Source organism: Rhinoderma darwinii, unplaced genomic scaffold, assembly GCF_050947455.1.
Source record: "Rhinoderma darwinii isolate aRhiDar2 unplaced genomic scaffold, aRhiDar2.hap1 Scaffold_503, whole genome shotgun sequence".
NCBI classification, from domain to species: domain Eukaryota; kingdom Metazoa; phylum Chordata; class Amphibia; order Anura; family Rhinodermatidae; genus Rhinoderma; species Rhinoderma darwinii.
This window is the reverse complement of record NW_027464050.1, coordinates 120,001-128,406: the sequence shown is the minus strand read 5'-3', so window position 1 is coordinate 128,406 and position 8,406 is coordinate 120,001. Positions and strand designations below refer to the sequence as shown.

Sequence of the window (8,406 nt, the reverse complement as noted above, 5' to 3'; positions counted from 1 at the left end):
CAGCAAACGGCTCTGCGGGCAAGGCCATGTCCCGCTACTTCCTCCTGCCCCTCTGGCGAGGTTTTGGCTGGGACAAGTGGGACACGAGAAATTTGAATGTGTATAGAAGAGAAGAATTTGAGGTGGATGAAGTGGTTAGAATGGTGTTAGCTAAATTGTTTTTTTATTATAAGTGGGATTTAGATAGGGGTATGGATGCGGAAGGGATATGGAGAATGTTGAAGTGGAGGCATTTGGTGTGACAGTTTGATAGGATGTATTGATTATGTAAAATTTTGAAAAAAAAATAAAGAACTATCATTATGAGTTATTGGAAAATAGAGAAGTAGTTATCTGTAATGGATAGCTATATTTCTCGGTTTTAATAAAATAACCTGAATGGTTTAATAAAAAAATAAATTAAAAAAATAAAAAAATAAAATAAAATAAATTTCTGCATCTGGTCTTGTTGGGAGGTGTCCGGGGTACCCTGCTCCTTGGCCTTGGGGGATCGTCTCTTTTAACAGAGAGACTTCACCTCCTTGCTGCTATTTGGGAGTAGGCTTATCCCCCGGACAACGAGTGGCGATCGCGCCTTTTCCAAAAGGTCAACCGGCCTTGAGGTGTTAATTTACGAGCTTTCCAAGGGCGGTTTGTCGGGCATCGTAGGCGTCTGGGGTACCCTAATCCTTGGCCTTGGGTGACGGTTCCACTTAATAGTGTGATCTGAGCCCTTGCTGCTATAAGGGACAGGCTTAGCCCCCGGGCGCTGAAAATGCCATTTGCATTCGGTTTCGCATCCGGGAACACGCGGTTGCGCCAGTCCATCCGCATCGAGGTGGAAGGCGGCCATCGTCAGCGGAAGAACCTCCGCTTCATGGTAGAGGTGATTCTGCTGGACTTCCTGGGGTTCAAGCGGGCGGACATCCTGTGTCTCAACGACCAGGAAAGCCGCGGTCGGTACACCATATCCTTTACGGCCGCGGCATGCTGCGATAATATGCACAAGAGACTGTCTGATGCGGACCAGAGTGAGGAGCGGCTAAATGGACTGACATTTTTATTCCTCTACGGGGAGGAAGAGGTCCCGCTGGTGATGTGCATGTTCAGTCCATATGTCCAGTGTGACATTGAAACCTTCCTGAGTCGTTACTGCAGGGAGGTCTGCTTCTCACACAAAATATTGAACACCCAGAGCTTCTGGAATGGGAAAAGGAAATATTGGGTGAAGTTCCGCCAGGATCCCAATGGCATTGGAGGCTTTCATCACCCACCCCAGAACTTTGCCATTGGGAAGAATCGAGGATTCTTATTTTACCCCCAGATGCCCGGCAGAGCTATTTTAATACATTTGCTTTTTAATGGAATTTTAATTTGTGTTTTAAACGTTTATGCCCCTCCTACCAAACAGGAGAGGGAAGAACTATTAGAGATTTTACAATTGTTTTGTGTTGGGTCTACCCCCCTGCTGGTGGGTGGTGATTTTAACTGTGTACGAGATGGAGAACACCGGCAGGGTGGGGATTTTAATCGAAAAATTAACCGTACTTCTTACCTGCTCAAGAATTTTAGTGGTGATTTTAAATTGAAAGATTGCTGGAGGGAACTCTTGCCTGCGGACCCAGGCCCCACCTGGTCCAATGGAAGAGTGAGCTCCAGAATTGATTTTATTTTCACTTCTAATAGTTTTATTCCCAAAAAACCTTTGCTTTTAACAAATATTTTATCTGATCACAAGCTCCTTTCGGTGCGCCTGGAGCTAGAAGGGGAGCAAAAAGCTTGTGGGGTCCCTGGAGACTAAACACCACGCTCCTGGAGGACCCCATCATTAAAGAGGAGTTTGTGCGGACCTACCAGTGTTGGCAGTCCCATAGAGCGCCCAGTCAGCCTATGCTACACTGGTGGGAGGGCATTAAACCCAAAATCAGAGCTTTTTTTATTCGAGAAGGTAAGAAGAAAGCAAAAGAGAAAAAACAATGGTTTTGTAATGACGGGTTAGGGAGACAGACAGGTGAGCCCTAATCTATCCGCCACTCAGTCCCTGCCTGCTTACAACGACCCATCCTAGGCGACGGGGTACAACTGGGCGACGGTCCCTACGCTCAGTAAGTGCACGACAGACAAACAGACAAGGGTACACAGAAGCTAGGGAAACGGGGCAGCTGCCCACGGAGACACCGTGAGCAACGAGAGTGGTGAACGAGCCGAGTCAAACCAGGAGTGCACGAGGTACAAAACGCTGAGCAGGAGAGTGGTCAGTAAGCCAAGGTCAATAACAAGCAGAGGATCAGTAGTTCAAGCAGCAGCAGAGCCAGGAAACAAGCAGAGCAGAATCACAGGCAAAGTAGGAACAGGAAAGGCAGGTATAAATAGACAGAGGGCGGGAGCTAGCTCCGTCCGGCCAGGCTGCGATAGGCTCTCCCACTCCTAAGCCTGCCATCCTGAGTGGTGGAAGATGGAGTTAGTCTCACAGACATAGGAGCAGGTGCAGACTGATTACCCACGGGCGTCGACACAGAAGCGGTCTCTGGCAGATCCTTTACAGGTTTTATGTTCTTAATAAACGTTTACATGTACTTTTTAAATTGAAGGAGATTGGTATGGATGTTGATGATGACATCTTAAGTCTAAAAGCTGAAATAAAACATGCCATAGAAGAGAAAGGGAAACAAATAATTTTTAATTCACATGTAAATCACCTCGAGGATGGCGAGAAGTGTTCCCGGTTCTTTTTCAAAAAGGTAATGGATAAACAAGATGTCATTTTAAGCCTTGAAGGAGAAACCACTAAGGTCGGCATTTTAAATTCTGCTTTTAATTTCTACCAATCTCTTTTTAATAAGAAAAATATTGATCCTTCCTTTTTAGAACATGTTCTTAATTCCCTTGATGTCAAGCTAGATATTTTAGACCAGGAAGTTTTATCCCGTAATATTACTTTGGAGGAACTTTTATTTGCTTTTAAAAGTTTTTCTAATGGGAAAGCTCCTGGGGAAGATGGTCTGCCCATCGAATTTTATCACGCTTTTTGGGAAATTTTAAAGAATGACATGTTTTTATTGTATAAGGAAGTTTTTATTACCAAAGAGCTGCCCCCTTCCTGGAGGAGGGGGATTGTGTCCTTAATTTTTTAAAAAGGTGAGAAGGACCAGTTAAAGAACTGGCGTCCTATTACTCTTTTAAACGTTGATGGTAAAATTTTAGCTAAACTAATAACAACCCGTTTGAAACCTTTTATTCATAAATTAATCCATCCAAACTAGGTATGTGGGGTACCTGGGAGGTCAATTACTGAGTCCCTGAATATTTTATGTGACATCATTTGGTATTTTAAAGAAAGGGGTCAAAGCCTTGCTATTTTATCCTTAGATTTCGAGAAGGCTTTTGACCGGGTCTCCCATGAATATCTTTTTATGGTTCTTAAAAAGATGGCTGTTCCTGAAATTATTTTAATCTTTTATATAGATCCTGTTTTAGCCAAATTTCTATCAATGGATTTTTAACTAAAGGTGTTCCTCTTTTATCAGGGGTGAAACAGGGGTGCCCATTGTCTCCGCTCCTTTTTATTTGTGCCATAGAACCTCTGTTCACCCTAATAAGAGATGATAAAGTCATCAGAGGCGTGCCCATACCTAGAGGAAGGGGGAACCAGGTAAAAATCCTAGGCTATATGGATGACGCCACCGTCCTATGCCCAGGTGCCGCTTCTATGAGAAGGGCATTGAGGAACACCGGCTTTTTTTGTGAAGCCTCTGGTTTAAAATTAAATGTTGATAAATGTGACTGTTTTTATACTGGTGTATGGGATTCCTCTGTGACACCAGGAGTTAACATGCAGCAGGATCAGATACAAATTTTAGGAATTGTTTTTAATCAAGAAAACGATGGGAGACCCAATTGGGATTCAGTAATTGCTAAAATGGAAAAAAAGGTTTTAATGTGGAATTTGAGAAATCTCACCATGGAGGGAAAAGTTTTAATAATTAAATCTGTTTTATTACCTATAATGCTTTATGTAGCTATGGTTTTTCCTCCAACAATTTTATATATTAAAAAACTGACCAGGATCTGTTTTATGTTTTTATGGGGTTCCAAAATGGAAAAACTAAAACGTGATTTTATGTACAGATGTAAGGACAATGGCGGGAGAGATGTTCCTAACCTTTTTAACTTCTTTTACATTAAATACCTGATAGTATTTTTAGCTACTTTTTAAAGTACGCTACGGGCATGGTTTTTAAATGATGGTTTTGTGTCCCTTTGAACTCTCCTGTGCTTCTGTGTCCCCCAAAACAATATGTGGTGCTCGAAAAAATGGTCAGGCTCCTAGGTCTCTAAGAATTAGAGCCTGACATATTGGGGGACCAGAAAAAAGTGTCACTCTCCTGTAGGCGGCAGGAAGATACACTGGCAGTTTCAAATTTCTCACAGGCAAGGTCCAAGGTGGTGTGGCGAAATGTTTTCGGAAAATTTATGGCAAATGTGCACAAGGACCTTGCCTGGGCAATCGTTCACCAGTGCCTCCCTACCCGTGAATTCCAGAATAGGCGAGGACTGGTGGCAAGAGCCAAGTGCCGAGAGACAGGTGTGGTGACGACGAGACGGTAATGCACTTGTTTTGGAACTGCCCATATGCACAGGAGGTTTGGAGGAAGGTAGGCCCATTGCTGAAATGGGCCTGCGGTCTTAAAGATCTTAATTTTGAATACGTGTTTTATGGTCTTTTTAACTGCCCAAGTTTTAAACAGCAAATGGTCTGTTGGATCATTTTAAACTGTTTTAAGAATGCCATCTGGAAGGTTAGGAACATTCTGCTTTTTAAACATGATTTTATTGACGTTAAAAATTGTGTCAAATATGCCCTAAGTGAAATGTATATTTATTATCAAAGGGACAAAAAGCAGCTAGGGGTAAAAGAAGTAACATCCATGTGGTGTTTGCAAATGTGGAATACCATAATATTGTAAATAAAAATGGTTTTATTCTTTTATGTCTTTTATGCCCTGTATAAATTTTATCCTGCTATTGTTCTGTACTTTTATTATAACATCTGTATTACTGGTCTTATTATTATTACTTTTTTAGTCATTTAAATGTATAAATATCCATGTACTATGCCATTGATTTTATCTTGTGGTTTCAATTTTAAAAAAGTCTGTAAAATATATTATTTTTGCCAATAAAAAACTTTGTTGAAACCTTATCTGTTCTTATCAGTTTAATATCTGATACGTCCCCTATCTGGGGACCATATATTAAATGGATTTTTAGAACAGGGAGATGGAAATAGAGCTTGCTCTGTCCACTCCACGCATTGACCTGGTATTGCAGTATCTCCAGGACCGGTGCACCCTTTCCTTATGTGTTCACTAAAATCAGATTCCAAAAGTACTTTTTGTGTTTGCCATTGTTTTAGTCTTTCTGATGGGATCTCTCCTTTAATCCCATTATTTGAACGCCTGTTGTACAATGCCTTTATACAATGCAGGTTGTGTATTGTGTGATAATGACCTCATTATTAAATGCAATTAATTAATAGATTGCCTGTCACCTCTTGTGTTGTTTCTGTGTTTCCAGCATTTGAATTTGGAACAGCTCATTCACCTTCCCTTTTCCTCTCTCCCTCCCTCTTCCTAGATAAGTGAAAGAGCTGCACATGAGCCAGTCTGTCTGTCAGCCAGCCCACAGCCACTGATTGATGCAGCCAGCAGCACAGTCAAATAGTGGAGTTGGGGAACAGCAAGCAGCCATTAAATCAGCCGCCACAATGGACCTACCTGTGTGCACTAGATTGATGTGATGGAATGAGCTCTCCTCCCTACATTTCAAAGAAGTAAGAATTGAAGTTGCAACAAACCCTTGCCTACAAAGACACCACCAATTTGGATTTGTTACTATGTTACCTGGAAAAATAACAAACTGTGCAAGGATGGAGGTTGTAGGAGGAAGGACAAGAAGGTGTCTGTAAAGTTGGTGGATGCCTATTTGCCATTTTGCAGTCCGCTGTCTCCCTCTTGTGGCCTCCTGGAGGCAGCTAGATAGCTGTGCAGACAACACGGTGGGCACATGTTGCAGTGTTGCCCTCTTAGGCAACACTGAGTGACTGACTGAGCAGCAACGTCTAATATAAGGTTCATATGGAACTTTGCGCGTGTCATAGTGGAGCCCTCAGAAGCCAGAGCAAGCTTTATGACATCATAATGGGTCCTCCGACATAAATGCCTGGGCCCAGGCAGTGTTGGTCAGTGCTGCTCAGCAGGCAGCACTGGATTGCAGGTGATTGAAGGCGTGAAGGGAGAAGGGGTGGCTGTGTGCATGCACTTGCTGCTGCTGCTAGCGTTTGTCTGCACGGCAGGAGGGCATTTGGGCGTCGCCAGGAAGGCGTTTTTATGTTGATTCCTCCGCTTTCTGCACTGCATTGTGGTGCAAGCAAAAGAAACAAAGCATGTGTAGCTTCCTCTCGGGCCTTTTTTCACATCCCGCCTGGCTGCTTGTGTGAGTGTCTGAGCCGGCAGGGCCCCATGGAGCTGCCTAGGAGTAGGCTGAATCGCTTCAAGGGGTGAACAGCTGTATTGGGCAGGCTCTGCCAATGCGCGCCACTTTCGGGTTATCGCTTCTCGGCCTTTTGGCAAAGATCAGTGGTGGGAAACCTCTGCTGGTTGGAGTCAGAGGGTGGTGATCAGGGCCTTCCTTGCGGGGGGACCTGCGTTATTTCGGGGGTGATCGCGGGTTGGCAAAGAAGTTGACCTGTAAAATTGCGACAAGATGTCTCGAGGACTCAGTGCGGCTGTACGTTGCGGCGGAAGATCGTGAGGAAATGGAGAATGAAGAACAGATATGGATACCTAAATGGGAAAAGAAAGTATCTAGTACGTTTGAAAATGGGAGGGCGGAAGAGGAGTTAGACATATTCCTGCCGTTTTTTTCCTAGGTGGTGAAAGAGGTTTTTGTTTTTATGATGGCCAAGAGGAATACTGCAAACGCTGTTATGGTTTTGGACATATACAAGATAGGTGCCCTGAAACGGGAGAAAGCTGTAAAAATTGCGGGGAGGTCGGTCATAATGCGAGGTCATGTAGCAAAAGAAAGACATGCGATATTTGTGGAAGTGAAGAGCATTTAGCAAGAGGCTGTACTCATTGGAGTACAAAGCAAAAAAGTTACGCTGATGTGGCAGGAGGTAGAGGACTGAGAGCGCAGATATATGAGAGACGCGTGCCTGGTGGAGAGCGCATCGTGAGTGTGACAGCTGTCGCTAGGGAGGACGGCGTCCCTAGTAACATAGGCAGCTCCGGAGCGAGGGGAACGGTTTTACACGCTGACACACAGGAGAGAACCCCAGGTATAGTGACTGATAGTGGCAGAAAAGGATGTCCCTCCGAACGGAGCCACGAGGCTCATAGGAGAGTGGGAACGGAGTTACTGGCCGGTAATGGGGAGCTTGAAACTGGCAGAGAGCAGGAGGGCGGTTTCCAGGCTTCCCACCAGGGTATATTTCTGGGGGTGTTGACAGCTAGTGGAATGGTGCAGAGCACTCTTAGTGACGATTCATCAGATGAGGAGAGCATTGGAGATGTGTGTCCCGACCCTGCAGTGGGGGAGGGGGAGAATATGGAGTGTCAAGAAGGGGAAAGTGACGATGATAGGTCACTTACTCCTGGGCAAAGGCTACCATCTAGCAGTGAGGAGGACATTGTGGAGCCAGAAGAAGCAGTTCCTTCAAATAGTAAGAGGTACAAAATGGAGAATTGGCTACCTAGTGGGCAGGGGGATCCTGCTGCACCTGAGAGGATGCTAAGCAACAGGGATTCTGATCCAGAATCGCCTGATTTAACAGAAATAGTGAATAGAAAGGTGGGAGGAAAGAGAGGTCTTTAAAAATTGTCATGGCAGTGTTTAATTATATTTATTTATTTATGGTAATGGCGATAACAGTGGCTTCCATAAATCTAAGAAGTATTTGTACCCATACCAGGAGAGCGGCAATATTTGAGGAATTGGAGAAGGTGAATGCAGATATTTTATGTTTACAAGAGTGTGCTTTAAAATTTGTGCAGCATTAGAGTGAATGGGAGAAAGGGAAATCCTTTTAATGTGTATGCTCCAGCAGAGAAGCAGGCACGTGTGGCATTTTTAGTCTCTTAAACTTTTTATGCCTGTTTGGGATTTTACAGTGGTTGCAGGTGATTTTAATTGAATTAGATCTGCCAATGATCGTGAAAGCTCTGCAGAAGTCAAACAGATGTTACTTCAAATATTTTAAACCAGATTGTGCAGCTGCAGCTGAGAGCAGTGTATGACGGCAGCAGAGGCCGGGGCAGAGTTCCAGGGCGAGAGTGACACTGTCCGCCGATATTTAACCCTTTGTGCATCATCATCATTATCGTCATCATCATTATCAGCAGCAGTTGCTGTCAGCCAGCTCCA

The 8,406-nt window shown here is 44.0% G+C and overlaps 1 non-coding gene across 1 annotated transcript; it reads left to right on the top strand.

Moving 5' to 3' along the window:
- Positions 1–5,143: 5,143 nt before the first annotated feature.
- LOC142720726 (U2 spliceosomal RNA) lies at positions 5,144–5,335 on the top strand. Its single transcript, XR_012873494.1, has one exon. It is a non-coding gene; the product is annotated as a U2 spliceosomal RNA (small nuclear RNA).
- Positions 5,336–8,406: the final 3,071 nt, after the last annotated feature.